General features: G+C 38.2%; 1 protein-coding gene and 1 long non-coding RNA gene across 10 annotated transcripts in view; one reads left to right on the top strand and one right to left on the bottom strand.

Moving 5' to 3' along the window:
* disp3 (dispatched RND transporter family member 3) overlaps positions 1-624 on the bottom strand; it is a 492,179-nt gene extending 491,555 nt beyond the window's left edge. For 7 of the 8 annotated variants that reach the window (XM_087980574.1, XM_087980573.1, XM_087980579.1 and 4 more), the window contains exon 1: positions 255-624. The gene's annotated coding sequence lies outside the window, so the exon portion shown is untranslated. The remainder of the gene's footprint in view (positions 1-254) is intronic. The other variant, XM_087980580.1, reaches the window with a different exon arrangement.
* On the top strand, positions 513-11,916 carry LOC148139788 (uncharacterized). 2 transcript variants are annotated; one of them, XR_015753482.1, is made up of 3 exons: positions 513-648; positions 1,484-1,651; positions 10,720-11,916. It is a non-coding gene; the product is annotated as an uncharacterized LOC148139788 (long non-coding RNA). The 2 variants fall into 2 exon arrangements; XR_015753483.1 differs by lacking the exon at positions 513-648 and adding an exon at positions 897-1,026.
* The last annotated feature ends 8,647 nt before the right edge of the window (positions 11,917-20,563 follow it).

The raw sequence follows: 20,563 nt of genomic DNA, 5'->3' as shown, positions 1-20,563 counted from the left end.
AAGGATATTATTCCAGAAATCGATGGTCTTAATGAATATCTTTGAGAGGGGAAGGAAAACACTGTCAGTCATACTAAAATACAACGATTAAATATAGAAAGTTATCACTTCCAATGATCAGAAAATTAAACAATTAACTTAAAATAGAAAAAAATCAGAAAGGCCAAACAAACTGTACGTCCTCCCCAGCAAAATTAATCTCCTTATATGCATACACTCTTTGTTGCCTTATATGCCAAAACGATGTAACTTACCAATTTGAATGCATTTTCCTCACACATGATGCAGCAATGGGAACGATCTTCAGTGAAAAAAAATGGTCAAAGGATAAATAAGTAAATTGGATTTGAAAAATGCATCGGAGGTGTTTCTACTTTCGTCGATGTTAAAACTTAATGAGATTTAATTGGGGCGGAGTAAGAGGCTTCAGTGACAGTTGGAGCGGGAGGGATGGCAACACCGGAGCGCGAGCCCAGGAATCCCAGTTCTGTTTGGCTCGCGAGCCCAACGGTTTTAGCTGTCACGCTCGAGCTACTGTGTTTGCAACGCTGAACCGCCAGCCCCAGCTACAAAACAAAAATCCCCAGCTCCAGCGCACGCACCGCTTTTTGTTTTGGAAGCGGGGTACACCAAACATCCGCCATAAAGGTAAACTCTGACTTCGGTGTAACCGGACGACCCGTCTTCTTCCCGCCCGTCTCTCATCGGGCGGGTGCGCACTCGACTCCTGATGCCTGCTTTTACTCGCAAAGAGCAGCCAGTTCTTGCCGTAAGAGTAAAACGGTCTGTTAATTGGTGCTCTGTGGAGACGGGCGACCCCATGCATTTCAGCAGGTTGGTGCGGTCTCACGATATATTAATCTTCCAGGCGCTCTTCTGTTTCTGACACAGTTGGAGCGTGAGGTATTGAGAATGATATAGTTTTTCTGTACCAATGTTGAATTGGTGCGGAAACCAAGTTGTTGAAAATAGGGGCATTATAACGTTTCTGTATAAACACATCAAGATCAATTATGAAACCTAAAAGTAAGGAGTCAATATCAAGGACTATTTTGATGTGTGAGAAAGATTGTTTAAAACAGATGGCGGGGAATAAATAAACTCTTTTGGGGAATAAAACTTTTTTTTTAAAGTAATTTTTTTTAACAATTGTGACCCAGAACCGTGTTGGATTTTTTTTATTTGTTTAGCTGTATTGTATGGATACTTGGTTATTTAATTTAAATGAGATTTCCCCTAAGGTATGAGTTTAAGTTACGTAAATTCCGATCTTCTCAGGCGCAGTATTTTATTTGCACAACTTTGGGTTAGTGTCATTTTTTTCTAAATTAAAAGGCAGCTTTCATGAAATGCTGAAATTTTCATGCAGGCCCCTTTTCAGCTATAACATACCACAAAAGTATTAAAGCAAAACTTTGTTTTCGAATAAATAGTTTTCCTGCTAATTGTACGCAATTGTAGAATTACACTTCCCTCCCTGCAGTCACCAACCTTGTAAAATTCCACGCAATACGAAACCGCGACGATGGAAATATTGCAACTGCAGAGGGCAGAATGATGAACCATTAAAGTTGTGTATTACACTCACGACAAATCCAAGCGAATGCCTCAAAGGGAAATGCACTATTAGCGAAAAAGTTCAAAATACGAGGTAAGAGTTTTTTTTTTAAATTAAAATATTTTTATTTTAGTTGTGAAGTGATCATAAGCCTGTTTTAACTGGTTCCTACATTAAGAAAACGTTAAACGTTTGCGTTTACAGCACATTCCTGACTTGAACTGTCAATTTTGAAGTTTATTATTGGCTATCCGGTTCTTTTCGCTTCTGACCCGTTGTAAACTCAGTTTTTCAAATGAATTAACAAACGCTACGAACAGCAAACTCCTTCGTGCTCCATTTATGTAGCGTCTCAACACTTTATACACGAAGACTGGCTACAACATTGAGCGGGCGGAGCAATTAGTTTTAGTCGTGGTGTCTTGGTGGCATTATGGTCGTCACTGGAATAAAAACAGAATCTTGCAATGCATAGGCCAGGCAGCATGTGTGGAAAGGAAGGGCTAATGTTCCATATCAATGATATTCTTTCAAAGAAAAACGAAGCACTGAATGTTGGACATCCGAAACAAAAACAAATTACTGGGAAAACTGTCAGCATGTCTTGTAGCATCAACAGAGAAAGAGCAGAGGTCACGTTTCAGGTCCAGTGACCATTCAGAACACCTTTCATCGAATTTGTGGTATTATGAGGTTAGTAACCCAGAACCAAAGATTTTAAAAGAGTAAGCAGAGGAAGTTACATTCCATTAAGTAAAGAATTTGGAACAAAAAGCCAGTCCTGGCAGTAGTGACCCTGAAATTATTAATTCCGAAAAACCCATCAGCCCTTGGGGTGGATGAAGAAAATCAGCTGTTCTTCATTACTCCAGGTGAGTATTGAACATCAAGCCCACAGCTAAGTAGGGGAATGTTAACTACTCCCAGAAATGGCTAAGCCTGCCGCTCAGTTGCATTTAAATACAGGCCTTGACTAGTGATACCCACATTCCATGAATTAGTTTAAAATATTTGTGACTGGCATATTTACACTGATTTATAACAAGAAAACTAGTTAAATTCAAAATTTCAAAGCAATTATGCTGATTATCCATCTTTGGCGCTTCTCATTATGCACAAAGTGGAATTTATTCAGTAGCTACCTTCCCATAGTTAGCCTTAGCTCTGTGACATTTGTCACTGTGTTAAACTGTGTGAATATTCTTCACAGCCCAAATGCCAAACTGAAACCCAACATTACTAATAATTTAACTGAGTTCAAGTATTGTACCAAAATCTCCAGATAAGGACAGTGAGCAGCAATCCAGCTGGTTCTTGTACAATTGCAAAAGCAAAATCACCTGCTGTCCCAACAGGCTGGCCTGGCAGCATGTGACAAATTCTATAAAGCCAATTGGGAAACCATATTCATGCCATCCCCAAGCAATCTGAGAGCTAATTTTCATGGAAATCTTGTAAGAAAATGATGGACTAGTGCCCTGGACAGATAACCAGGACCTAAGGAGGTCGATCAAATGACCCCTATCTGCAGACCATAAAATTCACAAGGGAATATCAGTAGATCAATTCATACAGGATAGCCAACTACAGAGAAAACCTCATTTCGAGTATCGTGCTGCAGTTCTGACCAGCTACAGAAGCTTTGTACATGCAATTAAATTGACTCCACTGCATAGAATAACCAGGAGAGCAGTAGCAGCCAGCAACAAGATACGGGCCAAAGGAACAGAAGGAGTCTAATTCAGTACCGTGAGCCTGTTGCACCTTTCAATGCCTTAAGTTAGTGAGACCCAATACTAAACAAAGCATAAAGCAAATGCCCAATTGTGAAGTTTTTCTGACTGTTAATATTTTAATTACCCATGCATGTACTATTAGTTTCATTGATCCAACTGTTTTCTCTTTTGATGGTCCTCTCCTGGCAAAAGGGAGTACTTCAAAAACTAGTGTTTTGTAGCTTTGGGAGAACGATGCCATTTTATTTGTTCAAGATAACAACCGCATGCTTGGTTGCCAGCGAGTTAGATCCATTTCCACAGATCACAAAAAAAGTCATCCAGGTGCTGGTGAGCTGAAATAGCTGGAGTAGATTCCAGATCATTGCCCAGTGAGTAATAAGATTACCCTGAGATGAGATACCTTTTAAAGATGAAAATTTGTTAATTGGGTTAGAAAAATATTGTCCATCAGAATTTTAATGTATGAGAGGTCGAGAGGTCTGTTCAGAGGTCTGATTAGGAAGAAGCTGTTCTTCATCTGTTGGTACATGTTTTCAAACTTTTCTATCTTCTGCCTGATGGAAAGGTTGGAAGAGAGGATAAGGTGGGTGGTTAGGGCCTTTGATTACATTGGCTGCTTATCCAAGGTAGCAGGAACTACAAATTGAGCCAATGGATGGAAGCATGTTTGTGTGAGGTATTGGGCTGTGTTCACAACTCTCTGTAATTTCTTGCAGTCTTGGACAGAGATGCCATATCAAGCTGTGATACATCTGCAAAGGATGCTTTCCATGGTACATCTATAAAAATTAAGAGTCATTGCGGACATGCCACACTTCCTTTGCCTTCTGAACAGGGAGAGACATTGGTGTGGTTTCTTGACTGTATCGTTGATGTGGACGGATCAGGACAGATCGTTAGTGATGTTTGCTGCTAGGAATGTGAAACTTTCGACTATTGATACCAATGGGCATGTCCTACACTAGACTTCCTGAAGTCAATGACCTACTCCTTTGTTTTGTTCACATTAAGGGAGAGATTGTTGTCTTTACACCTTGCCATGAAGCGCTCTATCTCTTTCCTGTAATCTCTCGTCTTTTTAAATTCAGAATAATTGCAATGGTATCATCGGTAAACGTGCAAATGGAATTAGAGCAGAATTTAGCCCCACAGTCGTAGACTCGTAGAGCTATGCAGCATGGAAACAGACTCTTTGGTCCAGTTCATCCACGCCAACCAGAAATCTAAAATAAATCTGGTCCCATTTGCCAGTATTTGGCCCATATCTCTTAACCCTTCCTATTCATATATCCATCCAGATGCCTTTTAAATTTTGTAATTGTACTAGTCTCCACCACTTCCTCTGGCAGCTCATTCCACAAACACACCACCCACTGCATGAAAAAGTTGCCCATTTGTTCCCTTTTAAATCTTTCCCTTCTCACCTTAAACCTATGCCATCTAGCTTTGAACTCTCCCACCCTGAGAAAAGACCTTGTCTATTCACTCTATCCATGCCTCTCATGATTTTACAAAAGTCACCCCTCAGTCTCCAGTGCTCCAGGGAAAACAACCCTAGTCTATTCGGCCTCTCATTTTGTTCAAATCCTCCAATCCTAGCAACATCCTTGTAAATCTTTTCTGAACCCTTTCAAGTTTCACAACATTTTGCCGATAGAAAGGAGATCAGAACTATAAGCAGTATGCCTAACCAATGGCCTGTACAGCTGCAACAAGACCTCTCAACTCCTATACTCAGTGCACTGACCTATAAAGGCAAGCATACCAAATGCTGCCTTCACTATCCTATCTACTTGTGACTCTACTTTCAAGGAATTATGAACCTGCACTCCAAGGTCTCTTTGTTCAGCAACATCCCTAGGACCTTACCATTAAGTGTATAAGTCCTGTCTGATTTGATTTTCCAAAATGCAGCAGCTCGTGTTTATCTAAATTAAGTTCCATCCACCACTCCTCGACCCATTGCCCCATCTGATCAAGATCCATTGTACTCTGATGTAACCTTCGCTTTCTACTACACCTCCTCCAATATTCCTTATAGACTTACGAAATAGTAAGGGAGTGTGAGTAAGCACATGGCACCAGTATTGAAGATTATTTTGAAGAAGGTATTGTCACTTGTTCTTGCTGATTGTGGTCTGTGGGTCAGGAAGTCAAGATCTGGTTGCAGAAGACAAAGCAGAATCCAAGGCTTTGAGTTTGGAGATGAGTTTGGTTGGAATTGTGGTGTTGAAGCCAGAGCTAAAGTAAATAAGAGTCTGACGTAGGATCTACTGCTGTTTCTCTGACCACTCAACCTAAGTTATTTATAGGTTGACCAGTAGCAATAAGAAGAAAGGAGAATCTTCACATAATGTCAGTGTGGTGAGAGTTGAAAGATTATTTGAATTTCAGAAAGCGATTATTCAAAGCTGAATTGCATAGTGTATTATCTGGCCGAGGTTAATGTGTTGGAAGTTCATCTCTGTCTCGAGCATCCTCTGAGTGCTTGGGATAAACTCAGCTCTTCACTTAATGAATGTAATCTCATGCATAACTGGCTATAATTGTCTTCATTGAATTGACAATCTCATTTTGAGTTGTCAGCTCACCATGTGGGACATGGAGAAGATTCCGATTGGCATATAAAGAATGCTCACCTGAGACTGGGCTGGAAACACATTGAATAGATGGAGCAATGCTTCCTGTTGAAACTACAGCTATGAGTACTTCATTATTGTTAAATTTAGCCACTACTTTGATTTTTAAAATTATTCCATAATGATGCAGTGGGCCATCCAGTGACCAACCAAAAGAACAAGCTCTTCCTTTATTTACATACAGCATAGAAAAATGCAGCACAGAACAGGCCCTTTGGCCCATGATGTTGTGCCGAGATTTAATCCTAATGTAAAATATAGTAACTTAATCTACGCACCCCTCAACTCACTGCTATCCATGTGCATGTCCAGTAGTCGCTTAAATGCCCCCAATGACTCTGCTTCCATCACCACAGCTGGCAACGCATTCCATGCATTCACAACTCTCTGCGTAAAGAATCTACCTCTGACATCTCCTTTATACCTTCCTCCTAATATCTTCAAACTATGACTTCTCGTACCAGTCAATCCTGCCCTGGGGAAAAGTCTCTGGCTATAGACTCTATCCATTCCTGTCATTATTTTGTACACCTCGATCAGGTCTCCTCTCTTCCTCCTTCTCTCCAGAGAGAAAAGCCTGAGCTTATTTCTTCAGAAGGCAAGCCCTCCAGTCCAGGCAGCACCCTGGTAAACCTTCTTTGCATGCTCTCCAAAGCCTCTATCTTTCCTATAGTAGGGCGACCAGAACTGGACACAATATTCCAGGAGTGGTCTCACCCAGGGACTTGTAGAGCTGCAGCAAAACCTTGCAGCTCTTAAACTCTACCCCCCTGTTAATGAAAGCCAAAACACTATATGCTTTCTTAACAACCCTATTCACCTGGGTGGCAACTTTAAGGGCTCTATGTACTTGCCCACCCCCACCCGATCCCTCTGTTCCTCCACACTGCCAATAATCCTGTCTTTAATCCTATTTAAAGGATGGAGCTAATAACTAAACATGACCATAAGAGAAAGGAGAGTAAAGTTTCATTCTGGCCATTCAACACTGCATTGCTTTTGCTTTCTGATTGCAAAATGCTGGGATTTTATATGGTGCTGAAGGCTGTTGCAAGTTCAAAAGGTTGCACTGAAGGCTGAGCACCCCACCACCACCATGTAGCAAGATTGTACAATATGTCAAGCCACAACAAAATAGCACAATCATAGACCTTTAATAATGGAATCAGTTGTCTTTTCTAAGGAACGTACCAAGGTGAAAATAAAGGACAGAAAGACAAAGGAGAGTGGGGGTGGAAAATTTTAAGCTTGGAAACCATTGTGAGTGGTGTTATGTGAATGTTATTTTAACAGAGTTGCTAACCCGTTTATTTCAAATGGTTTTAACAATGTCATTAAAATAGTGAAGACAGAAATTTGTCACAAAGGCATGAAGCATTTACATGTTGAAATCTTCATTATTTTCCAAGGTTTATTTTTGAAATAATAAGTGAATAAGAGTAGTATTTATCATAAATGTTCTGGAGCAGAGTCAAGTACATTCAGAGATTTTAAAGAATAGAATTTAATCCATTGACAAAGCGCTTTTGCGAGCATATTTAATAAAATAAGCATTTAGAAAATGTTGTGCTGGTATCACAGCAGGGACCTGTGCTATCCTGAAATCCTTGGAAAAGAATGATGTGAACAGCATATTTGAGGAGAGCATTGAACAATAAAAATGAAACAGAATGATGCATTCAATGGCAAGTGTTTGGGCAAGAAATGTTTTTTATAATTTCTTCTGCTTATTAAAATGATTATTTCCTTATGGACTCAGTCTTTTGTTTACCAGTGCCAGTCTTAGCCTTGGTTTGCTTTTTGATTTAATCATCAACTTATAGATTAAGCTGCAGCAGTTGTCACAGTATTCAAGTACGAGTTACCAGTTCAACAGTATTGATGTGTGTAAAGTTCCTCTTCAAAAAAAGCTGCTGAGTGTTTTGTTTTTGCATGATGCATTTATAACACTGCTGTGACTCCTGCAGTCAGATTCTGAAAGTAAGTGTAAAGTCAGTCTATACCTTTTTTTTGTTTTTGATATTCCATTTGTATTCATGCACAATGTGTATTATATTTACTTGGTAGATAAAATGGAAAGGTCATCGATACTCCTTGCAAGCTTTATCAATCTTAGAGACAGTCTGTGGTTTCTTTTGTTTTCTTCTTAATTCTTATCCACAGAAAGCATTTCTGCTCCTCCTGAACAATCACTGAATCCTACTGGCAAATGCATGTTGGAGTTAGAGGATATTAGGATGCTGTGCAGCCATTAACCTCCTTAGAATTAATAGTATCTTGATGCTCACTATCTCATGAGGGGTAACTACTGGCCACTTGTTGCTGTGTCAAAATCCTGGAACTCCATATAACACATTGCCAGAAGGGTACTTTTACCACCATAGACTGAAATGGTTCAAGAAGGCAATTTGCCATCCCTTTCTCTAGAGCAGTCCCAGAAGAGAGATCAATGATTCAGACCTGGAGGAAAAAAAAATGATAGCAAGAATATAAACTTGAACACTTCCAAAACACACTATTATTCAAAAGTAGATTGTTATTAAAAAAACAAAAGTCTGTACATATGTAATATTAAAATTGGCTTCTGTATTTGTAAAAATGATTTTATTTTTTGAAATAAATTCTCAAATAGAACCTTTTAATAAAGATATTTTCACAACCACAACAATGAAATACTGTTCTCAATCTTAACTTTATAAAAGTGAAGGTGTTTTGAGTGATTGGGGTTTGTCCAATAGTTCCTATAATTTATTTATAAGGCATCTTTATCACAGTTTCCTTTACAAGTGTGCAGTCTCTGATCAGTCAATGATGCTGAGAGATATACCACATTCTTAAGTTTCATGAGAACCTTGCCCCTTTGGATTAGAGAGGTACTGCGTGCAGGACTGCTTTCTTGATCAACATTCAAATATTGTGATTCCTTTTTTGTGCATCAGAATGAAAGCCGAGCAAGAGGACAGACTAAGTATGTAATTTTAAAACCTGGCCTCTGTGTATATGGTGTAACATGTACTTGTCTCATAATGATATTACCTGAAGAAAGCTAGATCTTTATATTCCACAGGCTCTTGTGGAAAGAGCAGTAGCAGATAACAATATGTGACATTAAGGCAAAAAAAGTTTCAGTTTGAATGATGCTGAGTTTATTTATGAATTTTCTTATTTAAGAAAGTTTACAAATGAATTCTTATCATTATTTTGATTATAAGTATAGCATGTAGCTTCAAAACAGAGGGGTTACTAGTTATAAAAATTGCTCCACTAGAAATCTGATCTAATTTCTCTGATTTTGCAAGTTGAGTATAATAGTTTGCAATAAATAGATTTGGGGTCACAATAGGTCCATGACAACATTTCTAATATCTCAATTTCATAAGACTAACCATGCACTTCCATTAAATAAAAAAAAGTACCTGCTTATTCTATTGAGTAGTCTTTACATTTTGAAGGGTATTTAGTACAAGGAAATGATGGATGCTATTTAGGGGAATGATCAAAAACAGTGTTATTTACGTTGCATCTTATTATGTCAATCTTGAACATAATGAAATCACTTAAGGTCAGGAACTATTATTTTAGATCAAGTAAAGAAGTAGGAAGTATGTTTATGAACACAAAATGATCACTTGATCTTTCCTGTGTAGTGTCTCAGAATCTTCAATTTGCAGCTGAGCCATAAGGTTTTAACGAAATATCTAAATAAAAGAAAAACACCTCCAACGATGTAGTGCTCTCTCAGTACCATATTGGAATATAAACTGACTTTATGCAGTCAAGAATTAAATGGGTTTCCAAACCATTTCAAAGACTACTTCAGTATTAGTTGCTCCATGCTGACGTGCAAGAAGTTAATGCAATTTATTTAATTTTTATTTGGGTGTTTGGCATCTGGAGTAAAACAATACTCATGCTGATGGGTGATCAAATATTGAATATGTCAATGGATCAGAGATCATTGGAAAACAGTTTGACCACTGAAGGGTTTATAGGTTTGCTGCCAGAGGAAACATTCTGGTTGTTTCTGCTAACCCACAAGCAGTGTTGGGAAACACTTACCTCCTCCATATAATGGTTTTCTTCCATTTTGCTGTAAAACAAAAAGAGTTAACCAATGTTGCAGCTAGAAAGAGGTAGATTTTTGAGGCCTACAGCCTCAGTTTTTAAAAAAAAGATATTTTCTAATCAGAAAAACAAACCCTTTGGATTGAAATTATTTTATGCTCTAATTAGTTGAAAATAACTAATAACTGCACTTCAAAATTATTTCACTGTCTGTAAACCACTTAGTAGCTGTAGGGGTTGTGAATGGCATTGTATAAATTTGTTTTTTCTTTTGGATTTTATTGTTTATTTCACTGTCACTTCTATTCTAGGAAGGTTTCATTTGTCTCTAACTGCCTGCTCACCTTTATTTTTAATTGTTTTCTTATTTTTGCCAAGATTTTTAGGTTTAATGAAATTTGTGTTCACCGAACTTTCTCAAGCTTGCTCTATGTTCCCATTCTAATGAAACATCATTGAACAGGAATGTTAACTTTTATTCTCAATCCACAATTGCTACCTGACTTGCAGAATTGTTCTGCATTCTGCTTTTGTACTTTAGATCTACAACATCCATTTTATTTGCTTATGTTGAAGTTGTTCATGTATTGTTCTAACAAATTAAGTTGTAATTACAAAAGCACTCCTAATTGAATGATAGCAGTTTCCGTGTCTCTGCCTTTGAATCCTGTAGAAAGTTTAGTAACCATCTTTTCAAGAGATTTTCCTTGACCTTTAGGATTCATCCACACAGTTTGGACGTTTGAATGGAGTTCTGAAATAACTTGGACACCAGAGGATGGAGTCAATACAGCTGCCAGGAAAACAACCCACACACTCTCTCTTCATATGGTAGCAGACTGGTTGGACACACAGGAAACGGAAGTCCTTCCTATTAGTAGATCACATTGGCCAGTTACTTGGTGACCAAATGGATGCAATTAATGATGCCCAGCCCCAACAAAAATCCAGAGATGGAAAAAAGAAATAATTTCCTCTGTTCCTTAAATGAATTTGGTAAAGAGTGCACCTGTGAACAGTAAAATGCAGTGGAACATAGTGGTTGTTGTGATGCCTCTATGGTCTACAGCTGATCCTCAAAAGCAGTGAGAAGTAAAGAAGGTAAAGGCCACTGGCAGAGCATGATTGCAAGGTCTTCAACCAGGATCTCTGTGACAATTTTCCCTGCCATTGGTTGATTTCCAGTTAACTCTCAGTAGCTTCATCTTTGGCAATAAATACTGTTTTGTCTACATTGCCTTTACTATGGCCTTTTGATTTTGCCCTTACTATAAAGGATGTTTTGCCATCATACTACTCATAATCAGATAGTCATGTTCTCGTTGCCAACTGGAGCCTTTGTTCTAAAGTAGGTGACTGCCAGTTGTCCTTAAGAGCAAGGCCATGGTTGTTATGGGTCAGGATGATGTCATTGGCAGCCATTACTGGCTTCCCGCCTTTCTGAATTGTTTCTGAAGATATGGGTAATCTAGTCTGGCTCTTCATCTCCAACCTTCACAAGCTTTTACTAAGCCTTAATTTGAAGGTATATGTTTCAATTGAGATACACTAGAATGTAGAGTCATAGAGTCATACATCATGGAAACAGACCATTTGGTCCAATCAGTCCAGGCCGACCGTAATCACAAACTAAACTAATCCCACCTACCTGTACTTGGTTCATATCCCTCCAAACACGTCTTATTCATGTACTTATCTAAATATGAAACTTCAAAGTCAAACACCAATGTTGTTGGGGGCCCATCTGTGTCTGCAAGGGTCCACAAAAATTCAAGTGCGTAAAATTTCAGTTGTATTGTCTATTTTCAAAATACTTGTAGCGTACAAAATAAATGTTAGTGTCCATTTTTTATACAGGTTGAGTTTTTAAAATACTTTTGTGCAAATACCATTAATTTTTTTATGATGTAAACCAACTGTTTACACGTACTTCACCTTGTGGTGTTTTATTAGTAATAGGTTAAGTGAGATGTGAAATCTTCACTAGTGTTAAATATGATAACATTGCAAGTTATTGCAAATTTATGAAGGTAATTTCCCTATTTAATATCACCCTAAAGAATACATTTTAACTTGTACTATTATTAGATTTGCGAATAAAATTGCATATAATGTACTTTTAAAAAAAAAAGTTGAAGATTAATATGGCTAGAAAGATAATACTGGACAATGTTTCAGAATGAACATCAGGAACCTAAACCTTACCTCTTTTGAAAGTAATCCTCATAATGCAGATGATGATGCTACACATCTTCCTGGCCTATGAGATTTTTACATTTTGTTAATTTTCAGCGATTTTTTTTTTTTGTCCAAACAGGTATGATGAGAACCAGGAATGATGAAGCAATATAGACAAAGTGAGGAGAGGAGATGATACTAGAAATATGGTAGAGTGCTGCTAGTATAATATCTGGCTTTTAGAACTTGAAGTAAGGAATGGTAGAATGGATGCTGAGGTATATACTTGAATAATTCACTCCTAAGAGGCTTTGAGGAGGTGGAGTAGCAGACAGGGAGTGAGATCCAGTCACATAGCAAGAGATTGGCTACCTCTGAGCCAATAGGAGGACCTACTTTGAGATGAGACAACGGGCGAAGGGTGCAAATGGTATACGACCAGCCTCATGATCATAGAAGAGGATGTCAAATCTGCGTTGTCCAAGATGCATTTATCTATAAACAGTTCAGGAATAGGGAATACCCACTTAAAAAGTGGCTAATGGTACATCTACAAACTTGAGTAACAAAAGCTACTATGAACACTAGGTGAATCACATAATAAAAATACATTTCCATTACCTGGACAAATCTGGAGGCATCTTATCTTGTAGACTGACCAAGGTTTCCGAAATGTAATGGCGCGCTGTTCTGTGCATAGCGCATAGAGGCCATTGAACGGAGGGTATATGAGAAATGCACTTAGCTGCCCTAGATTTCTTGAAAAACAAATCACTTGCAGTCCACCACTGCACTCATTTCTCAACATCAGGCAAAAGCCACAATTCCTGTCTGTACCCCACCTCCATCAACTTCTCACCATCAATGCCACCAACTGACCTAAAATCAATTGAGTATCCCCATTGATCAATGCCATTTCAGGTTTTGCCTTTTATTAAATGACAAAGGCCACTTGACAACCAACCAATGCAAATTGGTGTTGTGGGAAACTGGTGCCAAACAATCATAAGTACATGCTTTAAATAACAAACAGACAACAAACAATATAAAACATGTAAGACACTCGTGCATATCCCTGTGCAATAACAAATCTTTGCTCTTTCATTTCATCTGCTTCTGTGTCATGTAACCCCTACAATTTTGACATAACAAGCTACTCAAATCCTGTTTTATTGTTAATTTTCTCTTGGCCAATGTCCTTTGGGCTTTGGAATCTTTGAAGGTCCTGCTAAAAACTTTGTCAGTCATTTTAATCTGAGCATGAGCAGATTGTCATGATGCCACAAGTCAACATGTTGAGTACTGACTGCAGTTAGGTCTGTGGTCAATTGATGAGAAATTGAAGCTCGTTGAACTGCATCCCTACTTTCATACCCCTTTTCTCCATGAATCCTTTTGGGTCCAATCACATGTTATCGAGGAACGTATGAAGGGACTATAGGAGGTAAAAGACATGAATGTAATCTGCCAAGATGATAATGTTTGTAGTTATCATTATAAACATGGTCATATTTTCCTACCTGTTAACATGAAAACAGAACTGATAGTTTTGTGGTCCACTGGTAATGTTCCTACCTCTCAGCTAGAAGGTCGAGATTCAAGCCCCACCTGCCTCACAGGTATGTCATATGCAAATTGTGCTAGGGGTCTTGTGGCACAGCCCTTACCTCTGTGTTAAAAGTTTCAGATTTCAGTCTCACTTCAGGACATGATGACCACAGAGGTATATCATTACATAGAATCATAGAGATGTACAGCATGGAAACAGACCCTTCGGTCCAACGCCAACCAGATAACCTAACCTAGCATAGTCCCATTTGCCAGCACTTGGCCCATTTCCCTCTAAACCCTTCCTTTTCATGTAACTATCCAGAAGCCTTTTAAAGTCTGCATTTGTACCAGCTTCCACCACTTCCTCGGGCAGCTCATTCCATACATGCATCACCCTCTGTGTGGAAAAAGTTGCCCTTAGGTCCTTTTTATATCTTTCCCCACTCACGGTAAGCCTATGCCCTCTAGTTCTTATTCAAGATGTTGATTTTTAAAAGAAGTTGAAAAAGCAGGGTATCTTGTGGCACGGTAATACTGATCCTACCTCTTGACTAGAAGGTCTGATTCAAGTACCACCTGTCATGAAGATGTCATTACATATCTGAACAAGTTGATTTTAAAGAAAGATTAACATTTTTAACATTAGGGAAGTCCATGATGTTTCATAAGGACGAGGATGTCAGTGGTGGATAGATGAATGGGGATCTGAGGAGTGTTCAGATATAAGCTAAAAATAGTATAATATCCAACCATCAGGAAAAAAAACTACAAATAAATGATTTAGTTCATTTGGATACTAATGATAGCTCACAGTTCAGACATTTTTATTATACTAAACATAGTTCATGCTAGCACTAAACTACAAGGTAAGTCCACATAGGCTCCTTCTTAACTCATTGGTTTAAACAGAAGTATTTATGTTGACACCACAAAGCGGCCATAAATTTTATATTTGAGCCCTCTACAGGACTAATCTAGAGCTGACACTTCACTGCATTTCTGAAGGAACGTTCCTTTTTGGAAGGGTCAAAGAAAAGGAGAGTTTGCATTCATATAAAATATATTATGATCACAAGTATTCCCATAATGCTTTATAGTCATTAAAGTATCTTTTGAAGTATATTCAGTATTCCAATGTAAGGAAACCAGTAACCAATATATGTACTGCAAGTTCCTACAAACAAATGTGATAATAACTAGATTTTCTTTTGCAGTATTTGAGGAACATTTATTGACAGGACACCTTAAATAAAGCTTTGCAATTGTTACTGTCTGGAGTGGCAGTTAAGCCTTAGATTAATGTTTCATGAGAGAAAAAAGAAACAGCGCATCCAACAGTTCAGCACTCACTCACACAACTGAACGGCCATCATAGATTACCAGCTCAGTTTGTGACAGATACTTGAATCCACAAATTCCGGACCCGAGGGTTTTGAGTGCTACTGATGAAATGTTAACATGTCCAGCTTACTTGTGAAAATGTACCAAACATTATAATTGGATTCTGCACTCAATATTTCTGACTTGGTCTGAGTACAGTGGATTCAGATAAGGAAAAATATTGATTTTTGTTACAATTCTGACTCTGTAGTTATGGTGGAATCAACTTGAGTTGATTAGTTAAGGATAGTACACAAAAAAAATCTTGGCACAACATTGTAACTTTTCAATTACATGAAATGATAGATGTGACCTGCCAATGTCGTCAGTCAATATCACAATGAGTTATTTATTTGTAATTCATGTGTTGTATCTCGGATAATTGACTATACAGGAGTTCCATGCATATGTTAATCACTAACCTAGTTAATTTCAATGCTCCCATATGTATCATAGAATCCCTACAGTGCAGATAGAGGCCATGTGGCCCATTGAGTCTGCACTAATCCTTGGAATAGTATCTCTCCTGGACCCAAACCTCCACTCTATCTCCATAACCCTATATTTACCACAGCTAAGTCATTTAGCTTGCACAACCCGAGATAGTAGAGGCAATCTAGCATAGCCAACCCACCGAGCCGACACATATTTGGACTCTGGGAGGAAACAGGGATGAAACAGGGAGAATGCAAACTCCACATGGACAGTCACCCAAGGTTGGAATTAAACCTAGTTCCCTGACACTGTGAGGCAGAAGTATAACCACTGCACCACCATGCTGCCAATGCACATGCTTTAAGTTCAGTCTGTTCAAAAAAGTATATTGTTACTATTTCAAGTAGGGAGTATTCCAGCTCCCTATTTTGTTCCACTCTTTCTGATGTCACATAGGATAGAATGTGACTTCCCAGTGCTTACGCTTAATTTTCTTCTGAGGTGTAAATGAAAGTAAGAGTGGTAGATCTTCAATGAAATTCATCCAAAGAAAACACCAGGCATCTAATATATACAATCTGTACCAGTCCCACCTTCAGCAACCTCTTCCCTCACTGTAACAACCAATTCACACTTAGCCCCCACCTTCAAAATCAAATTTAAGCCCGCATTCACCACTCCTCTATATTCAGCCCCCTATCAACAATTCTTCATCTCCTATCCAGTGTCAGGCTTAAATTGCTCACTGTCCTCAACCAGCAACATGGTTGGAATTGAGATTGCAGTTGTAAATCAATCTTCCTGTGATCCCCACATTATAACAACATTATACCATCTGCAACACCAAGTAGTGCTTCTGAAATTAATTACCTCCATTTCTTGATTTTCTCCTTTAATCTTACAAATCCAAAAAAGAATAATTCATAATTTGTTTCAATATGATTTCAAGACATTTTGTCCCAACACAACAGCTTAATATTCAGAACTGTTGGTGTACTGAAACGCTACATTCAGCTCAAAACACTTACATTTGCAAATCCTGCACAAGTATCATGTGATCAAATGGCAAGAGATCAAATCTCCAGGAATATATCCAAACAGAATTGGCAATCCTTGAAAACACAAATATTCTTTGAAAGCAGGAATAACGGGATTTAATTCAAATCGATGAGATGGTGCAAGAAAAGTATCTAGCTTATTACTATATCCTTGGCATAATTTTTTTCTTATGCGATGAGAACTGGCTTAAAGATAAAAGACAGAGGGTGGTAATGGAGGGTTGCTTTTCAGACTGGAGGCCTGTGACCAGTGGTGTGCCACAAGGATAGGTGCTGGGTCCAATGCTTTTTGTCATTTATATAAATGATTTGGATGTGAACATAGCACGTAGAGTTAGTTAGTTTGCAAATAACACCAAAATTGGAGGTGTAGTGGACAGCGAAGAAGGTTACCTCAGACTACAACAGGAGCTGTTGTGTTGGACATGTCTTGAAATCATATTGAGACGCTATTATGAATTATTCATTTTTGGTATATAAGATTAAAGGAGAAAAATCAAGATATGTGGGGATCATGGGAAGATTAATTTACAACTGCAATTTCCTACACATTGAGATCTCAATTCCAACCACGTTGCTCATTGATCAGATGGGCCAGTGGGTTGAGTGGCAGACAGTGTTTGATTTAGATAAATGAGGTGCTGCATTTTGGAAAAGCAAACCAAAGCAGAACTTGTACACTTAATGGTCAGGTCCTAGGAGTGTAGCTGAACAAAGAGACCTTGGAGTGCAGGTTCATAGTTCCTTGAAAGTAGAGTCGCAGGTAGATAGGATAGTGACGAAGACGTTTGGTATGTTTTCCTTGATTGTTCAGGGCATTGAGTATAGGACTTAGGAAGTCATGTTGTGGTTGTACAGGATTTTGTTTAGGCCACTTTTTGAATATTGTATGCAATTCTGGTCTCCTTCCTATGGGAAAGAATGTTGTGAAATTTGAAAGGATTCAGAAAACATTTACAAAGATGTTGCCAGGGTTGGAAGATTTGAGCTATGGGGATAGACTGAATAGGCTGGGGCTGTTTTACCTGGAGCGTAAGAGGCTGAGGGGTGACCTTATAGAGGTTTATAAAATTATGAGGGGCATAGATAAGATAAATAGACAAAGTCTTTTTCCTGGGGTGAGGGATCCAGAACTAGAAGGCATAGGTTTAGGGTTAGGAGAAAGATATAAAAAGGACCAAAGGGGCAACTTTTTCACACAGAGGGTGGTGCGTGTAAAGAATGAACTGCCAAGCTGGTACAATTATAGCATTTAAAAAGCGTCTGGATGGGTAAATGAATAGGAAGGTTTTAGAGGGATATGGGCCAAGTGCTGGCAAATGGGACTATATTAGGTTGGGATATCTGGTTGGCATGGAAGAGTTGGACCATAAGGGTCTGTTTCTGTGTTGTACATTGCTGATTTCTGGTTAACCATACTTTTCTGTCATGTTTAATCCTAGAAAGATGGTAATAATAAGGTCAGGATTCAATCAGCCTTAGGAGCTCTCGTCCATCAGTCAGAGAATTTGCAGGAAACTGCTGTCAGTTCCATGAAGGAGACCTAGCTATGAAATGGCCACTGTCAGATCTTACCTGGCATTCAAGGCCCTGGTGATGGAGATCTCACCTCCTGAAACCTACTAACTTGTCAGAGGTTAGGAGGTCTTCCATACCATTAGCACCACCAAAAGCCCAGGTCCAAGATAAGTGAGGGTGGGATGGGGATCATCATGAAGGGGGACAGGGTGCCATAAGCAGTTAAAGGGAGAGTGACTTTAAATGTGCCAACCCACTCTCGATGATCTGAGTCAAAACTCTGGGTTTTTCTATTTAACATTGTGGGAATGCCTATGCCAAAGTAAGGGTGTGTATATGTGTATGTACCAGACAGATTTAGAGAATAGATGATTAAAGCTATGGCATTCTGGGCTTTATAAACAAGTGTATAGATTACAAAAGAAAGGAAGTTATGTTAAACCTGCATGAAACATTGGATCGGCTTCAACTGTAGTATTGCTTCCAGTTCTGGACACCAGACTTTGGGAAGGATGTGAAGGCATTAGATGAGATTCAGAAAAGATTCATGAGAATATTCCAAGGATGAAGAATATCACTCATCTACATAGTTTGAAGAGCCTTGAACTTTGTTTGGAGAAGTAAATACTGAGAGAATATTTGATAGTGGTATTCAAAAGTATGATGTGTCTGGTCAGATCAGATAGAAACTGTTCATATTTGAGCTAGATTGAAAACCAAAGAGCTGACATTTAAGGTAATTTGCAAGTGAAGCAAGATTTTTTTATATCTAGCATGTGGTTAAGATGTCAAATGTATTGCCTATGAGTGTGGAGGAGTTAGATTCAAATGAGGCATTTGAAAGGGATTTGGATCATTACCTGAAAACAAAAAGTGTGCAGGGCTACAGGGAAAAGGCAAGGATGGTAGTGGTGGGAGGTAGGATTGCTTGTTCCCATTAGAGGGTCAACATAGACACAAGTGGCTGAATAGCCTCTTTCTATGCAGTCACTTTTTACATTAATTTTTCCAGGGTAATTAGATATATCAAAATATCCAACAAATTATTATTATTTTTAAAATCTATCCTACCTATCTTCACTGTTGCTATTGTTTCTGCCTCAAACACTAACCCTGGTAATGAGTTCCACAGCCTTCCAAAGATCTGCCATAAGTACTGCATAGTGCCTAAGGGATAACACATAATGATTGGACTGTTACCTCTAAATGTTCAAATCACACGCAACAGTGCAATTAATTAACTATACAGATCATTGCATTGCACCCTGCTCTGGTCATGATTGTACCAGTGTTGTACTCCTGTTGATGCAGTGAAAATTCAACCTAGTCCCATGTTTGTTTGAATAACTTGACAAATGGACAGTGAAAAAAAACCTAGCGTAAGGACTGTATTGGAGCTCACCACTTCTCACATCTCTATTCAATAAGGAATAAAAGGTTGATGTTAGAAATATGTAATAGGTCTGTGAGCATTGTTATAGAGAAAAGACAAATGAACCGTTCTGATGAAGGGTATAAACAGAAAACACGAGTCCGTTTTTCTTTTACAGTTGCTGAGAGGTCTAAAATTTATTTCCAGCTTTTAACTCGACCACCAGTATTGAAATGCAAGTACCTATATGATCAAGAAGAGTTTTAGTGAGAACTCTTTCACTCGAGTTCTAAGTGTATTTCTTGAACAAACCTAAAGAGAATGTCTGATATTTTCCAAACAGAAACTTAAAGGGAAATGCCAAAAATTGAATAGAAGGGTGTATCCAAAAATAAATATTTGCAAATAGGTTTGTAAAAAGACTGAGTGAAGCGTAAATAGTAAAAATGGTGCCAACTTATCACAAATTTATCAAACAATAAATCTGTTACATCTTTTAAAAATAATTGCTAAAATAAAACAAAGAACAGCAGATGCTTAAAGATCTGAAACAAAAAGAGAAACTGCGAGAAAGTCAATAGGTCTGGCAGCATCAGTTCTGAAAAAAGGGAGTCACTGGACTTGAAATGTTAATTCTGTTTTTTCTCCACAGATGCTACCAGACCTGTTGAGTTTTTCCAGCAATTTTTCTCTTTTTGTTAAAAATTATGATGTTTGGCTAAACACACCAACTTTATTTCTTGCACAAGTGAAAGCCAGCTCTTTTCAATGTCAAGAATTCAAAATTACAAATGTACCACAGATCAAAATTGCTAAATGAAGTTAAATTTAAGTTCTGATACTTTCAAAGTTTTACTGGCCATTAATATAAAAAATTTAAGAATGTGGGTAACAACTTCACTTTAAATTATCCAAAGGCTGGTTTAGTTTGCAAAGCCAGCAAAGTCTGCAAATTGGATAACTAAAACAACATGAAGGTAGTTTTGTAATTGAAAAGAAATTGCTGATAAACTCAACAGGTCTGGCAGCATCTGTGGAGAGAAATCAGAGTTAACCATTCGAGTACAATG

Source organism: Chiloscyllium plagiosum, unplaced genomic scaffold, assembly GCF_037043375.1.
Source record: "Chiloscyllium plagiosum isolate Xiang-an unplaced genomic scaffold, Cpla_swu_hap1 HiC_scaffold_37, whole genome shotgun sequence".
NCBI lineage: Eukaryota > Metazoa > Chordata > Chondrichthyes > Orectolobiformes > Hemiscylliidae > Chiloscyllium > Chiloscyllium plagiosum.
The sequence above is the reverse complement of the archived record's forward strand: the minus strand, read 5'-3'. Positions and strand labels throughout refer to the sequence as shown.